Here is a 19,651-nt window from a genome sequence, read left to right on the forward strand (position 1 = left end):
ACAACAAAAAAATATGTTACAGATGAAGGAGCAAGGTAAAAACCTACAAGACCAAATAAATGAAGATGAAATAGGCAACCTACCTGAAAAGAATTCAGATTAATGATAGTAAAGGTGATCCAAAATCCAGGAAACAGAAGGGAGAAAATACAAGAAACATATAATGAGGACCTAGAAGAACTAAAGAGCAAACAAACACTGATGATCAACACAGTTACTGAAATTACAAATACTCTAGAAGGAATCAATAACAGAATAACTGAGACAGAAGATGGAAAAGTGAGCTGGAAGATAAAATGGTGGAAATAACTGCTACAGAGCAGAATAAAGAAAAAAGAATGAAAAGAATTGAGGACAGTCTCAGAGACCTCTGGGACAACATTAAACAGACCGAATTATATGGGTCCCAGAAGAAGAAGAGAAAAAAGGAAAGGGTCTGAGAAAAACTTTGAAGAGATTGTAGTCGAAACTTCCCTAACATGGGAAAGGAAATAGTCAATTAAATCGAGGAAGCACAGAGAGTACCATACAGGATAAACCCAAAGAGAAACTCACCGAGACATATATTAATCAAACTATCAAAAATTAAATACAAAGAAAAAATATTAAAAGCAGCAAGGGAAAAGCAACAAATTTTCAGCAGAAACAAAGAAATTTTTCAACAGAAACAACAAATTTTTCAGCAGAAACTCTGCAAACCAGAAGGAAGTGGCAGGACATATTTAAAGTGATGAAAGGGAAAAACCTACAACCAAGATTACTCTATGCAGCAAGGATCTCATTCAGATTTTATGGAGAAATAAAAATCTTTACAGATAAGCAAAAGTTAATAGAATTCAGCAACACCAAACCAGCTTTACAACAAATGCTAAAGGAACTTCTCTAGGCAGGAAACACTAGAAAAAGTAAAGACCCACAAAAACAAAAACAAAACAATTAAGAAAAGGGTAATAGGAACATACATATTGAAAATTACCTTAAATAAATTGATTACATGTTCCAACCTAAAGACCTATACTGGCTGAAGGGATAAAAAAACAAGGCCTGTACATATGCTATCTACAAGAGACCCACCTCAGACCTAGGGAAACATACAGACGGAAAGTGAGGGGATGGAAAAAGATATTCCATGCAAATGGAATTCAAAAGAAAGCTGGAGTAGCAATTCTCATATCACACAAAATAGACTTTAAAATAAAGACTATTACAAGAGACAAAGAAGGACACTACATAATGATCAAAGGATCAATCCAATACATAAGGCACATGCTAACAGCCATAAAATGGGAAATTGACAGTAACACAAAAATAGTTGGGGACTTTAACACCCCACTTTCACCAGTGAACAGGTCATCCAAAATGAAAATAAATAAGGAAACACAAGCTTTAAATGACACATTAGACAAGATGGATTTAGTTCATATTTATAGCACATTCCATCCCCAAACAACAGAACACACTTTCTTCTCAAGTGCTCATGGAACATTCTCCAGGATAGACCATATAGAGAGTGACAAATCAAGTGTTCCTAAATTTAAGAAAATTGAAATCATATCAAGTATCTTTTCCTACCACAACCCTATAAGACAATATATCAATTATAGTAGAAAAACTGTAAAAAATACAAGCACACAGAGGCTAAACAATACACTACTAAATAACCAAGGGATCACTGAAGATATCAAAGAGGAAATCAAAAAATACCTAAAAACAAATGACAATGGAAACACAATGACCCAAAACCTATGGGATGCAGCAAAAGCAGTTCTAAGAGGAAAGTTTATAGCAATAGAGTCCTACCTCAGGAAACAAGAAAAATCTCAAGTAAACAACCAAATCTTACACCTAAAGCAATTAGAGAAAGAACAAACACACAAAAAGTCCCAAAGTTAGCAGAAAGAAAGAAATCATACAGATCAGATCAGAAATAAATGAAAAAGAAATGAAGGAAACAATAGCAAAGATCAATAAAACTAAAAGTTTGTTGTTTGAGAAGATAAACAAATTGATAAACCATTAGCCAGACTCATCAAGAAAAAAGGCAGAGGACTCAAATCAACAGAATTAGAAATGAAAAAGAAGAAGTAACAAATGACACTGCAGAAATACAAAGGATCATGAGAGATTACTACAAGCAACGACATACCAATAAAATGGACAACCTAGAAGAAGTGGACAAATTCTTAAAAAAGCACAACCTTCTGAGACTGAACCAGGAAGAAATAGAAATATAAACAGACAAATCACAAGCACTGAAATTGAAACTGTGATTTAAAATCTTCCAACAAACAAAATCCCAGTACCAGATGGCTGCAGAGATGAATTCTATCAAACAATTAGAGAAGAGTTAACACCTATCCTTCTCAAACTCTTCCAAAATATACCAGAGGGAATAACACTCCCAAACTGATTCTATGAGGCCACCATCACCCTGACACCAAAACCAGACAAAGATGTTACAAAAAAAGAAAACTACAGGCCAATATCACGGATGAACATAGATGCAAAAATCTTCAACAAAATACTAGCAAACAGAATCCAACAGCACATTACAAGTATCATACACCATGATCACGTGGGATTTATCCCAGGAATTCAAGGATTCTTCAATATATGCAAATCAATCAACGTGATAAACCATGTTACCAAATTGAATAATAAAAACCATATGATCATCTCAGTAGATGCAGACAAAGCTTTTGACAAAATTCAACACCTATTTATGATAAAAACTCTCCATAAAGTGGGTATAGAGGGAACCTACCTCAAAATAATAAAGGCCAAATATGAAAAACCCACAGCCAACATCATTCTCAATGGTGAAAAACTGAAACCATTTCCACTAAGATCAGGAACAAGACAAGGTTGCCCACTCTCACCACTATTATTCAACATAGTTTTAGAAGTTTTAGCCACAGCAATCAGAGAAAAAAAAAAGAAATAAAAGGAATACAAATTGTAAAAGAAGTAAAGCTGTCACTATTTGCAGATGACATGATACTATGCATAGAGAATCCTAAAGACGCTACCAGAAAACTACTAGAGTTAATCAATGAATTTGGTAGAGTAGTAGGATACAAAATTAATGCACAGAAATCTCTTGCATTCCTATACACTAATGACGAAAAATCGAGAGATAAATTAAGGAAACACTCCCATTTACCACTGCAACAAAAAGAATAAATTACCTAGGAATAAAGCTACCTAAGGAGACAAAGGACCTGTATGCAGAAAACTATAAGACACCGATGAAAGAAAGATGATACAAACAGATGGAGAGATATACCATGTTCTTGGATTGGAAGATCAACATTATGAAAATGACTATACTATCCAAAGCAATCTACAGATTCAATGCAATCCCTATGAAACTACCAATGGTATTCTTCACAGAACTAGAACAAAAAATTCACAATTTGTATGGCAACACAAAAGACCCCGAATAGCAAAAGCAATCTTGAGAAAGATAAATGGAGCTGGAGGAATCAGGTTTCCTGACTTCAGACTATACTACAAAGCTGCAGTAATCAAGACAGTATGGTACTGGCACAAAAACAGAAATATAGATCAATGGAACAAGATAGAAAGCCCTGAGACAAACCCACGCACCTATGGTCACCTTATCTTTGATAAAGGAGGCAAGAATAGGCAATGGGGAAAAGAGTGCCTCTTCAATAAGTGGTGCTGGGAAAACTGGACAGCTACATGTAAAAGAATGAAATTAGAACCCTCCCAAACACCATACACAAAAATAAACTCTAAATGGATTAAAGACATAAATGTAAGGCCAGACACTATAAAACTCTTAAAGGAAAACATAGGAAGAACACTCTATGACATAAATCACAGCAAGATTCTTTTTGATCCACCCTCTAGAGAAATGGAAATAAAAACAAAACTAAACAAATGGGGGCTTCCCTGGTGGCGCAGTGGCTGAGAGTCTGCCTGCCGATGCAAGGGACGCGGGTTTGTGCCCCGGTCCGGGAAGATCCCACATGCCACGGAGCGGTTGGGCCCGTGAGCTGTGGCCGCTGGGCCTGCACGTCTGGAGCCTGTGCTCCACAACGGCAGAGGCCACAACAGTAGGAGGCCCGTGTACTGCAAAAAAAAAAAAAGAAAAAACAAAAACTAAACAAATGGGACCTAATGAAACTTCAAAGCTTTTGAACAGCAAAGGAAACCATAAACAAGATGAAAAGACAACCTTCAGAATGGGAGAAAATATATGCCAATGAAGCAACTGACAAAGGGTTAATCTCCAAAATATACAAGCAACTCATGTAGCTGAATATCAAAAAAAACAAACAACTGAATCCAAAAATGGGCAGAAGATCTAAACAAACATTTCTCCAAAGAAGTTATACAGGTTGCCAACAAACACATGAAAGGATGCTCAACATCACTAATCATCAGAGAAATGCAAGTCAAAACTACAGTGAGGTATCACCCCACCCTGGTCAGAATGGCCATCATCAAAATATCTACAAACAAATAAATGCTGGAGAGGGTGTGGAGAAAAAGGAACCCTCTTGCACTGTTGGTGGGAATGTGAATTGATACAGCCACTATGGAGAACACTGTGGAGGTTCCTTAAAAAGCTAAAAATAGAACTATCATATGACCCAGCAATCCCACTACTGGGCATATACCCTGAGAAAACCATAATTCAAAAAGAGTCATGTACCACAATGTTCATTGCAGCACTATTTACAATAGCCAGGACGTGGAAGCAACCTAAGTGTCCATAGACAGATGAATGGATAAAAAAAATGTGACACATATTTACAATGGAATATTAGCCATAAAACGAAACAAAATTGAGTTATTTGTAGTGAGGTGGATGGACCTAGAGTCTGTCATACAGAGCAAAGTAAGTCAGAAAGAGAAAAACAAGGACCATATGCTAACACATATATATGGAATCTAAAAAAAAAAAAAAAAGGTTCTGATGAACCTAGGGGCAGGCCAGGAATCAAGACACAGACGTAGAGTATGGTCTTGAGGACATGGTGTGGGGTAAGGGTAAACTGGGACGAAGTGAGAGAGTAGCACTGACATATATACACTACCAAATGTAAAATAGATAGCTAGTGTGAAGCAGCTGCATGGCACAGGCAGATCAGCTTGGTGCTTTGCAACCACCTAGAGGAGTGGAATAAGGAGGTTGGGAGGGAGATGCAAGAGGGAGGGGATATGGGGATATATGTATGTATATAGCTGATTCACTTTGTTATACAGCAGAAACTAACACAACACTGTAAACAATTATACTCCAGTAAAGATGTTAAAAAAGAAAAACATTAAAAAAAGAAAGTAGATTCAAAAACTGCCTTTAAGGTAGGGATTAACATATACACACTACTATATATAAAATGGATAATCAACAAGGACCTACTGTATTGCACAGGGAACTCTACTCAATATTCTCTAATAAGCTATATGGGAAAAGAATATGAAAATTAGTAGATATGTGTATATGTATAACTGAATCACTTTGCTATATACCTGAAACTAAACTGACACAATATTGTAAATCAACTATACTCCAAAATAAAAGAAAAAACTACCTTTATTCCTAACTGTTGCAATGATTTGTATAATTAGTTCAGTAAGATAATTTTTTTCTTCCTCTTTAAAAGCTTAGTCATTAGATCCAAAGTCACATTTTTTTCACTCTCTTCTTCTCAAATGAGGAAGGTTTCATTTACAGTTTTTTCATGTTACCCTGTGTCTCACATTTGACCTAAATATTACCCTTACATTTTACCAGTTGGATTCTTTCAATCTGTCTTCTTCTGTAAATATTGCTGATTTTTCAGTTGCGGTTCAGTCAGGAGATAAACCATGTGGTACGTGGAATGGGTGCAGTTTATCAAAAGAATTCATACCTAGTAACAGGTGAATGGAGTAAAGAATGCAGTAATACCTAATAGAGAAAGCAGCCACTACTCTTAGGGGTGATACCAGTGCAAAAGTTCCTCCCTCACTCCCACCCCCAAAACACCACCCCCCACCCCAAACTGAGGCTCAGAACCCCCTGGTGGCACATGGCTGTAGCCCAGCAGATAGTGGAGAAGTTCACTGAAGTTCCACAGTAGGATGCCAGCAAGCAGAGAACTGCCTCCTATATGTAGAGGAAACTCATGGAGAACTACATTTGGGGTAGGTGGGGTGGGTCCTGAACTCGCAGGGAAGTGGCTGGAACACCCATTGGGATGTTGCTTAACTGAGGTCCCACAGTACTTGCTGGGAAACTGCCTGCAGGATGCAGTAAGGCTCACTCCAACTTTATTATTTAAAAATTTATTTCTGATTACAAATGCAATATGAGGTCAATATTGGAAAAATATGGAATCAGAATAGGATAAAATAGGGAAAACCACAGCCCTCAAAAGCATTTAAAAGTAACTTTTACAGAGTATATGTATCCTACATGTAGATTGTATAGATTGTCCAAAAATTGTATTTTAGAGGATGGTAACACGATACGTGTTTATATTCAATAATGTAAGTCATTCCATTTTTTTCTATTTAATAAGGTAGTCTTGGCTATGTTCAGCTACTTGATTTTTAATATAAATATTATATTCTACTTGTCAGTTTTCACACATACCAACACACACACACAACTGGATTTTGAAATGTCTGGCACTTTTTGGTCATTTAACATTAAAGGAAATACATTTGATGGACTTTGTTTTTTTACACACTCCTTATATATTACTTTAATGGCATTAGAATAATATACATTGTGAAATAGAAAATTACTAATTCCTAGTTTTGAAAATTCTGTTTCCAGGTTTTCATTTTGTAGAACTATGATGAACAGTTCTATGCATAAAGGTGATCTGAACTGTTTTTAAGATTCTTCAATATAGTGTCTATAAAGTTGAACTGAGAGGCAAAAGTCATGCATTATCAAAGCTCATAGAAAATTGCTGTCTTGTGTATCATTTAAAAATATTTTCCATTTTAACCATCAGTATGTGTGAGTATACCACAGACTAACTCTAAGAGATTATGCCTTAGCATTAATTTTTCTTTTTTGTTGTTTCAAAACATCATGTAAGTATAATCTTTCAGACTTTGAGTAGAAAAGATATTGCAGTTGTGTGTGTGTGTGTGTGTGTGTGTGTGTGTGTGTGTGTGTGTTTTCTGTGCTTGTGAGAGCAAGAGGGACAGAGACAAAGACAGAGATACTAAGGATTGTAAAGGCGGCACAACTCTATCTCATTTTCAGTTTTTAGCTATATAAAGAATCAAAGTACTAATTATATTCTGAAAAATCAAAATTATGCCCTAAATGATACAAATTATAATTTCATAAACTTAATATAATTTATTATTTTTATTGTTCTCAATTCACTCAGATAATGCACATATAATTATAGGGCTACTATGCAAGGTTCTTTTCAGAACAGCAACCACTAGATGATTTCATAGCAACTAATTGTAATGCAATAATTCAGGAAGTTTTCTGAAAGCACAAATTTGAGTATGTTAAAATAGTTTCAAATTTTATTTTCCTTGGACAAAAGCTTCTTTTACAGTGCAAATGTATTTTAATTATAAATCTACACTTAAAAATCATATTAAAGGGAAACTATTTTTACTGATACATGCCAGGGGGTAAATAATATTAATGCTAAATGCATACCTTTTAAGAAAATAATAAAATGGACTATGATATGTCTTTGTTTAAGCACAAAGTTCCAAAGCTCTCCAATTATCCTTTGGATGAAAGTTGAATCACATTTTCTTTACTATAGAATCAAATCTGAGCATTTCAAGAGGTAAACAGTGATTCTTTGATGGCTTACTTCAAAGCATTCAGAGGAAATTAATCAAATTAATCCATCCTTCTTTCCACTGGTAACAAAAATTATTCACTGCTTTGGACTCAGGGCATTTCACAAGACCCTAATGAGTATTGGGAAGGAAAAAAAAAAGTATTAAATGGTGGCATTAAGGAGGAGACTGTAAAGCACTGAACATTCTTTTTTTTTAATGCCAGATTGGAAATGTAATTGAGTGAAGCAGGCCCCGGGTGGTTGGAAGCATTGCAAAGTACATGGCCCGCCTAAAGGTGGCAGCTGCTACCCAGCAACCATGGATCATTGCCACATTGGAATTCAGAACCAGGTTTGGCAGATATTCCAGTGTTTGTGGAAAAGAAAGAAATTCATATTTTAATGTGAGCTCTCTAAATTTTTGAGTGTTGATGTTAACAAAAAAAAGTCCTTGTGAGCTGAATCAAATAAGTCAGGAAGTTCCTCCTTGTTAAATGAAAAAGATTATGTACTTGACCTTGGTCTTGCCCCTCCCCAATTTTAATCAAAGTCCTTAAAACATTTAGAAAATATTTAAGTGACAATTATTTCTTATGCCAATTTTTCCTTGAGGAGCATCAAGGGAAAAATTTATTTCCTTCCAAAAGCCATTGGTTGAAGACCAAGCAACTCTAAACATTTGGCTAATATGATTGCTTATATATTTCCCAATAATCAAATACTTGTTCTCAGTTGATAAAGGGGAAGAGTATTTAAAAGTTATTTTTAAATTACAGCAATACAGGTATTTTTTGAAACAAAGGGATATTGCTTTCAATACATTTTTTGCCTAAAATAGATGGTCTCTTCCAAATCTCTGAACGAATTCTCACATTTTTTCAAAATTGTTGCTGTTAAGCATGGTTAAATTATATCACCTCTATAGCCAGACTCTCATATTCTGAATCCAGTTCTGATGTTACTAGCTACTTCACCTTGTGTGTCTTACCCAAATTTCTTGAGTCTCAGGTTCCTCATCTAGAAAATAATGGTCATTTTGGGATCAACTTCAGAGGCTTACTATGAGGATTTTGTAAGGAGATCTTTAAAGCTATCAGTGATAGAAAGTGTTCCATACATCTTAGTTAACATTATGTCCTTTGAAGTCATTCTTTCTTCCCGGTTTACATGGAAATACTGCTGCAGATGTCAGAAGACACATTTTTCTCCCACCTGAAACATTGCACATTTGTAGCAACCATCTTCATAGAGGAAAACAGAATTCTTATTCACTGCTGCACATATTTAATGTGTGTTTGAGATCACTCTACCCCGTTTCTGGTCTTTATAAAGTTATCATAAAATTATAAGTGTCTTTGACAATTATCTAGTTACTAGACACAAAAGTATCAATACATGGGAACTCAGAGAGACTGAGTGATTTGCCTGGGATAAATAAATAAATAAATAAGAAAGTGGCAGAACTGGGACTAAAATTGTGTTTCTTTCTTTTGCTTTCATTATATATTTCTATCGAAATATATTTAAGTTGAAATTATAAATATTAAAAAAATTTGAATGCCTTAATTCATAGACTTTCTCCATTAAATTGGAAAGAAAAGGCTACATTAACAAGAGAAAACTATTATTTTTATAGGGAAATTTTGTCAGTTAAGCTGCAGTATGCCAAACATCTGTGTACCTGTCAACCAATTCTACATGATTGACATAGTTTGCATTCATATACAGATATTCCTGCATTTTGAGATCTAGTTTTACACATTGACATTTTAATATAAATGAACAATAGAAAATCATATTCCATGGGATCATGAATGAGTCAACAAATTTATTTGGCTTACTCTAAATAAATATTTCTTAAATGTCACATTTGCACAGCGTTAAAAGTTTTAAGCAAATACTTGTGAAGCATGCCCCTGTGACACTGATGATTGAATATATTATCTTGTCTCTTTCTAATGAAGAAAACAGTGTAGTTGCCAACTTTATATGAACTAAGGGAAGTTCTCTGACCACATGAGATGTCATTTCAAAATAGATTTCCTTTGGAAGGATGATATTATGCTAAAATAATATGAGATTTATTTTTATTGCCCACTAAAGAAATAAGGAAAATACAATGCCATGGAAATTGTTATTTTAATGCTGTATTCAAAAGAATAAAAGTTAAATATAGAACTTTGAATTGCTTTTCTTCTCTCCTCACTAGTAGTATATGTTCGTATTCTGGAGATTGGGAAATTCAACTTCACACAACACATCCAGCTAATGAGATTGCAGAAACATTGTGCTCTCCATCATTTCCTTATCAGTGACAGTCCATTAAAAGCTCTAACCCCATGAAGTGAATTTCAGTTTTAAACTTTTGCATTCTGAAAACGGTCTTCCCAAGACCATTAATAGATAAGATGGATGCCACATTTGTTGACAGTTCAAGATACTTTTACCTTACTAGAACTGTTTTGAAACCAACAACAGACCTATTATCTTCTTTTACGAAGAAATTTTATAGTGCTATTTTAGTGAACTGCCAAACTCTGAAGGAAATTTTACTTTTATTTACCTGTGTTTTTGTTTCCTTACACAATGCAGTAAAATATGTACAATGTGTGTTTGTAGTCTACATTTTAATTGCATCCTTTCAGAAAAATTGAGTAGGTCTACTAAAAACAATTTTCCTTTCGAGTGTGGCACTCTTTGTTCTTCTGAAAACAGAAAGATGATGATTTATTCCTGGATTCTTAATAGTTTTGGTTGCAATAAGTTAGTCATGATCACAATTGAATGTCAGGATTGTAAAATAATCAAAACAGCCTTTCCAAACTTAGTGTGGAAAAACTGAACAAACGCAAGCACAAAGATATGACTTTACCTCCTGACAAAGAAGGAGGAGGAGATTCCTGCCCAGACTGATGTCCCAAAGAAAAAACCATGATTGTGAGGCATGGCATCCAGGGGGAGTTAAAGTCTTACTATTTTAGGTAATTTTTAAAATTGAATATGTGTACAAGTTTCCTTCCATGAATGTAGTTAGAACATGTCAAAAAAGAATGGAATTCAACTCTCTGGATTCAGTCTCAGAGGTTTCAGAAAATAGTAGGGATAGTCACCTGAAGCAATTAGGCTTTTGAGAAGAATGGCATATGGGCCACTGCTCTAGCTGTCCCTGAATGGGGACTGGAGACAAGGACACAAATCTAGGTTTCTGGAGCTGTCCAATCAGTAACTAGTGCCTTTGAAATATAAAATTCAGGAAACAATCAATGCATACTTAGGATTATTTGCTGATACAAAAAGTGCAGAAATAAATATGCCTGGAGATGGAGATACAGCTACTGATCTACAGTGCACAGAAAACTGGATACACTGAGTAGAGTGACAAATACATGGTGTGCTGAAGAGAAGAGCTGTGTTGTCCTGTCAGGTACTGAGATTAAAATCTGTTTACAAAAAATAAATAAGAAAAGAAGTCTGTTTACAACATTCAACAAAAGAGGGTTGGCTCCCTTTGGAAATTTATTTGTACTTCAAAGGATGCTAAATAGAAATAGGATTGAAGATATATTTGAAAGAAATATGCTGTATTTGAAGTGGAATCATCTCCCATCTTTAGTGAAAACAGCTCCATAATATCCCAGAAGCCAGGAGCACTATAGAGAGATTGTTTGGGTGGAATTACCAAATACACTTATTTACATTAAATTAATATCAATAGTAGTCAATACACTTTGATCATTTTCTATGTATAGTAGTATACTTTATGTGGCTTATATTATTTAATCTCTTCAATTAATCTATGAGGAGTCACTCAATATTTGTCAACGTCACAGATTAATAAATTGAGTGTAATACAGATTAGGTATCTTTTCTCAAGATTATGAAACTAGAAAGCATCAGAATAAGAGTTTTCAAACCCTTATTTAACAAGGCAGTATATACTTCCTAATGCATATGATTAAGAAACAAGTTATCTCATACTTTATGTATATGTTATTTGATACTAAGGGACTCAGTCAATCCTTCTGAGGGTACAGGTAACAGTAAACGCTTTTTCTTTCCACCCAAAAGCTTCAGATAAAATGTTTTTAAGTGAATTGACTATAAATAAAATTTTAATTTTATCTTAACAATATGCTAGAAAGATAGTTTAAAAAGTTTTTCATAATTCAAGATGATTTATATAATTTATATAATGTTCACATTAATTAAAACATGGTAACTGGGGTATACGTATGGATAATTAGAGTAAGTTGGTAAGCTAAATATTCTGTCTAACACAGATTATAAATTTGAGTGGACAAGAAAAATATGTTGCAATATCCATTTGAGCAACAGCAGCTTCTTATTACAAACACCATGCTTAATATAACTATCCCTAGATATAAGCAAAAAATATCTGATTATCACAGTTTTGCTTTTTGCTTTTTTTAGTAAACAAAGGAGATATTAAGTTTCAGAATGATGAGCACAACTTTCTTATTCCATGTGTCATTAGGATGTGGTATATAAATATTCTCCAACTTTGCTCTATATCTTCACAACAAAGTGCAATGATAAACTAATGCTTTGCAATCTGAAAATTACATTTGTCACTTTTTTCCTCTAAGGGTGTCAGATTGAAAAACCTTTCTGATTTATGATCTGTGCTTCAATTACAGTTGAATTCAAGACTACATGAAAGAACTTGGTGCTGACAGTATTCAATTTTCACATGGATATGGTTTTCCAAGACACCATAGTTTTCTGCTCTTTGTCCTTACTCATCTGTCTACTTGCCTCTTAGATTAAATATTTTCAACAAATATGCTTATTTGAAAGGGCCTTGTTTGAATTTTAGTGTTATTATTTTGCCGCCCCATTTATACCTTATATTTAGATAAATTGCTACTCCCCAATGCTGTAGCTTGTTACAAAGTCTCCATTGTGGATTACAAAAATGTTTCATAATATCTGACCCTGAGGTGGCTAACATGATTCCAACATAGTATGTACAGGATAAATCCAAGCACCTCAAGGATAGATATGTGTAGAAAGATCAAGTTAACAAAAACTAACACTTATAATATGAAAAAAAAAAAAACTAGAACAACATGCAGTGCTTAGCAAACAATATACTGAAAAGAATATGAATATTACAATGTCTATATTTGTTGTCACTCACATAGAAGTATGGTGTTATCATTAGTCATTGAATTAGCCTAGCTAGATTTTGATGGCTAAGAACACTCTCCAAATAGGCATCTTGATTTTTTCCACTGAGATGGGATTGGAATTTCAGTTCTCCAACTAAGAGATGTCTTATATCAACCCAACTTGACATAATTAGCCAATTCTCAATTTAATGTGTCATCCAATCTCTCCCCACTGATGTTCATAAATTTTGTATACACTCTGATTTCATTGGATTATTCATTATTTTTGACTTGACTCTCTATTCCAAGGGAAAAATAAAAGGTTTAATAGTACATTATAGTAGTTGCTAGATCAAATACGTAAATTTTAGCTTCTTTTCACATTTATAATCATAAATCTATTAAATTAATTTCCAGAACATTTTGAAATATAGGTGGATTGAGATACACATTCTTGTCATGTTTTGATATGTCTGTTGGTACTTATGCTTTCTTTGAATTTTATTAAACATTGAATTTACTAGTGATATTTGAGATTTACTTTTTTTAAAATAATGCGAGTCAGTCTGTGGTTTGACACAGCAAAGTCCATTTCAACTTATAGCCCAGAACTATTTAAATAATATGAGAATTAGTTGATTTTAGGTATATGAAAATTTCCTTTCTAAAGACCTGTGATTCTTGTACCTTTCAACATGGTAGTTTTTGTAGATCTTTTAAAAAATTTCTTCATTATTATGGTACTATTCAGTATTCTTCTCATACATTAATCAATGATGCTAATGTATCTTAATATAAATAATCAATTTTATTTAGTAATTAAATAAATTACCATAGAATTATTTTAAAAATACTTTATTATTTAACAACATTTATATTAGGAGCCATCAAGCCCTAAAATATTTTTCCTGAAGAGATCCGGCAAGAGTTTATATAAATTTTGAGTAAATGCTTATTTTTGCCTTTTTTCTACTTTATTTCATATTCACACCAAAATAATGACTCTTCTAATTTAAAATATAAACCATAGAGGTTTCCTTAAAGGTGGCAGTGGAGGACTGGAACTGTCAAAGACAGAGTGACAGGTGGGGTTGGGAATAAGTGAACGGTCTTGACAGACTCAAAGTTGCTGGCAGCTTGGAACTGCACCTGGTAGGACAGTGGATGGATCTTGCAACTGTACACTTTGGACATAAACTGGTTAGTGGGCTGCTTGGGCTGGCATTCAGTGTGCACCATGAAGAGCAATGTGAGGGAAACTGGTACTCAAGTAGGGGCCTTCTGTGTGGTGCTGCCTTGATGGTGTCTTAGGTGTGGAATTGTCCATGCACTTGGGGCAGTAGAGCTTCACCAAGGCCTCACCTGGGGTGTCAGAAAGGCTATCGGAAAGCATTGGCTTGTTCTCACAGTGCACATGGGGCAGTAGCCAAACTCTCCCTGCTGGTACTTTTCCAACATCTGGGTGGTACCATGGTTTGTGAGGATATATGTGGTCTGGGTGAACCCATACAGCATCTTGGCTGACTGCTTAATCAGGGTTCTCTGGTTGGGGTTGTCTTCCAGCTCTTCATCAGGCTCCAGGTCCAAGACCATGTCTAGAGCTTGTCTACAGTGAGGCACCTGCTCATTGAGTTGACTGAGATTAAATTTGTCCTGGATGGAGTCTTTATCCACTTTACAGAAGAATTCATAGTCATGGAGCCCACAGAACCAGTATAAATAACACTTCCTGATGTTTAAATCACTTTTTTTTAAATTTGTCATTTATTTTTCTTTACTGATTTCCTGATGCTTCTTTGTCTCTGTAATTTTGCTTTCTTGAGTGATCATAAAAGTCTTTGAAAGTTAGGGGTCTTTTTTTTCTTTTGTTTTGCAAAGCATGTCATGATTAAAATGTGTTTCTACTTATTTTAATGAATTAATAAACAAAAAATATCATGGGAATGATATTTTTAATTTCTATGTACGTTTAAGTGTTTATTGAACATAGTATCAGTAAGACTAGTGACCACATCAAAAGAGTTCAGCTCAATGGATTGATTTCACATGTCAGAAGATACCTGCTTAGTCAGACTCAGATCAAAAACAGAATACCAGTAACCTAGTACATTCTCATCTCAGTATAAACTGTTCCAGTTAACTGCTCTCATGACTTCTAAAACCAGAGATTCGTCCTGTCTTTTTTTGTACTTAGTATTGATAAATTATGCATTATGCACATTATAGACGATAAATTCCCATTGTGTGAGTATTCCATAATTTTTATGGCTTCTCCTATGAGTGGATATTTATGTGGGTAGCATCCAGTTTGGGCCTACAAATAATGCTATAATGAATATTCTAGTGCATGCCTTTCAGTGAACTTATGAATGCACTCCTGTTGGGTTTAGGTATATATATAGGAGTGGAGCTGATTATCTTTGGAACTGTGTATCTTCAGCTTTTGTAAATACTGCAGTTTTTCGAACTGCCCTTATGCTTGAGGTTTTTTTTCTTTTACTGATACCATTTTTTTTTAGTACATCTTTATTGGAGTATAATTGCTTCACAATACCATGTTAGTTTCTGTTGCACAACAAAGCAAATCAGCCGTATGCATACACATGTCCCCATATCCCCTCCCTCTTAAGCCTCCCTCCCATCCTCCCTATCCCATCCCTCTAGGTCACCTCAAAGCACTGAGCTGATCTCCCTGTGCTATGCTGCTTCTTCCCACCAGCCAACTATTTTACATTCGGTAGTGTATATACATCAATGCTACTCTCACTTTGCCCCAGCTTCCCCCTCCCACCCCATGTCATCAAGTCCATTTTCTATGTCTACCTCTTTATTCCTGCCCTGCAACTAGGTTCATCAGTACCATTTTTTTTTTTTAGATTCCATATATATGCATTAACATATGGTGACATACTTCACTCTGTATGACAGACTCTAGGTCCACCCACCTCACTACAAATAACTCAATTTCGTTTCTTTTTATGGCTGAGTAATATTCCATTGTATATATGTGCCACATCTTCTTTATCCATTCCTCTGTCGATGGACACTTAAGTTGGTTCCATGTCCTGGCTATTGTAAATAGTGCTGCAATGAACATTGGGGTGCATGTCTCTTTTTGAATTATGGTTCTCTCAGGGTATATGCCTAGTAGTGGGATTGCTAGGTCATATGGTAGTTCTTTTTTTAGTTTTTTAAGGAACCTCCATACTGTTTTCCATTGTGGTTGGATCAATTTACATTCCCACAAACAGTGCAGGAGGGCTCCCTTTTCACCACACACTTTCCAGCATTTATTGTTTCTAGATTTTTTGATAATGACCATTCTGACTGGCGTGAGAAAACTACTACTCATTGTAGTTTTGATTTGCATTTCTCTAATAATTAGTGATGTTGAGCATCTTTTCATGTGCTTTTTGGCCAACTGTATGTCTTCCTTGGTGAAATGTCTATTTAGGTCTTCTGCCCATTTTTTAACTGGATTGTTTGTTTGTTTGATATTGAGCTGCATGAGCTATTTGTATATTTTGGAGATTAATCCTTTGTCTGTTGTTTTATTTACAAATATTTTCTCCCATTTGGAGGGTTGTCTTTTTGTCTTGTTTATGGTTTCCTTTGCTGTGCAAAAGCTTTTAAGTTTAATTAAGCCCCATTTGTTTATTTTTATTTCTGTTACTCTAGGAGGTGGGTCAAAAAAGTTCTTCCTGTGGTTTATGTCAAAGAGTATTTTTCCTATGTTTTCCTCCAAAAGTTTTATAGTGTCTGGTCTTACATTTAAGTCATTAATCCATTTGGAGCTTATTTTTGTGTATGGTGTTAGGTAGTGTTCTAATTTCATTCTTTTACATGTAGTTCTCCAGTTTTCCCAGCACCACTTATTGAAGAGGCTGTCTTTTCTCCATTGTATATTCTTGCCTCCTTTGTCATAAAACAGGTGTTCATATGTGTATGGATTTATCTCTGGTCATTCTGTCCTGTACCATTGATCTCTATTTGTTTTTGTGCCAGTACCTTACTGTCTTGATTACTGTATCTTTGTGGTATAGTTTGAAGTTGGGGAACCTAATTCCTCCAACTCCATTTTTTTTTTTTTATCAAGATTGCTTTGGCTATTCGGGGTCTTTTGTGTTTCCATATGAATTGTAAGATTTTTTGTTCCAATTCTGTGAAGAATGCCATTGGTAGTTTGATAGGGATTACACTGAATCTGTAGATTGCTTTAGGCTATATAGTCATTTTCACAATATTGATTCTTCCAATCCAAGAACATGGTATATTTCTCCATCTGTTTTATGTCATCTTTGGTTTCTTTCATCAGTGTTTTATAGTTTTCTGAGAACAAGTCTTTTGCCTCCTTAGGCAGGTTTATTCCTAGGTATTTTATTCTTTTTGCTGCAATGGTAAATGGGAGTGTTTCCTTAATTTCTCTTTCTGACTTTTTGTTGTTGGTGTGTAGGAATGCCAGAGATTTCTGTGCATTAATTTTGTATCCTGCAACTTTATCAAACTCTTTGATTAGTTCTAGGAGTTTTCTGGTGGTATCTTTAGGATTTTCTATGTATAGCATCATGTCATCAGCAAATAGTGACGGTTTTAATCCTTATTTTTCCAATTTGTATTCCTTTTTTTTCTCTAACTGCCATGGCTAGGACTTCCAAAACTATGTTGAATAAGAGTGGCGAGAGTGGACATCCTTCTCTTGTTCTTGATCCTAGTGGAAATGCTTTCAGTTTTTCACCATTGAGTATGATGCTTGCTGTGGGTTTGTCATATATGGACTTTATTATGTTGAGGTAGGTTCCCTCTATGCCCACTTTCTGGAGGGTTTTTATAATAAATTGGTGTTGAATTTTGTCAGAAGCTTTTTCTGCATCTACTGAGATGATCATATTGTTTTTATTCCTTAAATTGTTAATGTGGTGTATCACATTGATTGATTTACATATATTGAAGAATCCTTGCATCCCTGGGATAAATCCCACTTGATCATGGTGTGTGATCCTTTTAATGTGCTGTTGGATTCTGTTTGCTAGTGTTTTGTTCAGGATTTTTACATCTCTGTTCATCAGTGATATTGGCCTGTAGTTTTCATTTTTTGTGATACTTTTTGCTGGTTTTGGTATCAGGGTGTTGGTGGCTTCGTTGGGAGTGTTTCTCCCTCGGCAATTTTTTGGAAGAGTTTGAGAAGGATTGGTGTTTGCTCTTCTCTAAATGTGCTGTCCTCTAAATGTTTGATAGAATTTGCCTGAGAAGCCATCTGGTCCTGGACATTTTTTTGTTGGAAGATTTTTAATTATGGTTTCAATTTCATTACTTGTGATAGGTCTGTTCATATTTTCTTATTCTTCCTGGTTCAGTCTTGGAAAATTGTACCTTTCAAAGAATTTGTCCATTTCTTCATGGTTGTCCATTTTATTGGCATATGGTTGTTTGTAGTAGTCTCTTATAATCCTTTGTATTTCTGCAGTGTCAGTTGTGATTTCTCCTTTTTCATTTCGAATTTTATTGATTTGTGTCCTCTCCCTCTTTTTCTTGATGATTTTGGCTAAGGATTTATCAATTTTGTTTATCTTCTCAAAGAATCAGCTTTTAGTTTTATTGATCTTTGCTATTGTTTTCTTCATTTCTATTTCATTTATTTCTGCTCTGATCTTTGTGATTTCTTTCCTTCCTCTGACTTTGGGTTCCTTTGCTCTTCTTTCTTTAGTTGTCTTAAAAGTAACATTAGATTGTTTATGTGGGATTTTTCTTGTTTCTTGAGGTGAGATTGAATTGCTGTAAACTTCCCTCTAAGAAGTGCTTTTGCTGTGCCGCATATGTTTTGGGACATTGTGTTTTCATTGTCATTTGTTTCTATGTATTTTTTATTTCTTCTTTGATTTCTTCAGTGATCTCTTGGTTATTTAGGAGTGACTGTTTAACTTCCATGTTTTTTTGTGATTTTTACAGGTTTTTTCTGTAATTGATTTCCAATCTCATAGTGTTGTGGTCAGAAAAAATGCTTAATACGTTTCAATTTTCTTAAATTTACCGAGGCTTGATTTGTGACCCAAGATGTGATCTATCCTGGAGAATGTTCCATGAGCACTTGAGAATAAAGTGTATTCCATCACTTTTGGGTGGAATGTTCTATAAATATCAATTAGATCTATCTGGTCTATTATGTCATTTAAAGTTTGTGTTTCCTTATTAATTTTCTGTCTGGATAATCTGTCCATTGGTGTAAGTGAGATGTTAAAGTCCCCTACTATTATTTTGTTACTGTTGATTTTTCCTTTTATGGTTGTTAGGATTTGCCTTATGTATTGAAGTGCTCCTATGTTGGGTGCATAAACATTTATAATCGTTATATCTTCTTTTTGGACTGATCCTTTGATTATTATGTAATGTCCCTCCTTATCTCTTGTAACAGTCTTTATTTTAAAGTCTATTTTATCTGATACAAGTATTGCTACTCCAGCTTTCTTTTGATTTCCATTTGCATGGAATATCTATTTCCATCCCTTCACTTTCAGTCTGTATGTGTCCCTAGGACTGAATTGGGTCTCTTGTAGACAGCTTATATATGGGTCTTTTTTTGTATCCATTCAGCCAGTCTGAGTCCTTTGGTTGCGGCATTTAGTTTATTTACTTTCAAGGTTATTATCGATATGTATGTTCCTATTACCATTTTCTTAATTGTTTTTGATTTGGTTTTGTGGGTCATTTTCTTCTCTTTGTGTTTCCTGCTTA

General features: G+C 34.6%; 1 pseudogene across 1 annotated transcript; it reads right to left on the bottom strand.

Annotated features, from left to right (window-relative positions):
- Positions 1–13,960: 13,960 nt before the first annotated feature.
- LOC309820967 (casein kinase II subunit beta-like) lies at positions 13,961–14,686 on the bottom strand (annotated as a pseudogene). Its single transcript has one exon. The product of its transcript is annotated as a casein kinase II subunit beta-like (transcript).
- Between the last annotated feature and the right edge of the window lie 4,965 nt (positions 14,687–19,651).

The sequence above is a fragment of the Grampus griseus genome (genome assembly GCF_964374135.1).
Source record: "Grampus griseus genome assembly, chromosome: 3".
Taxonomy (NCBI): Eukaryota; Metazoa; Chordata; class Mammalia; order Artiodactyla; family Delphinidae; genus Grampus; species Grampus griseus.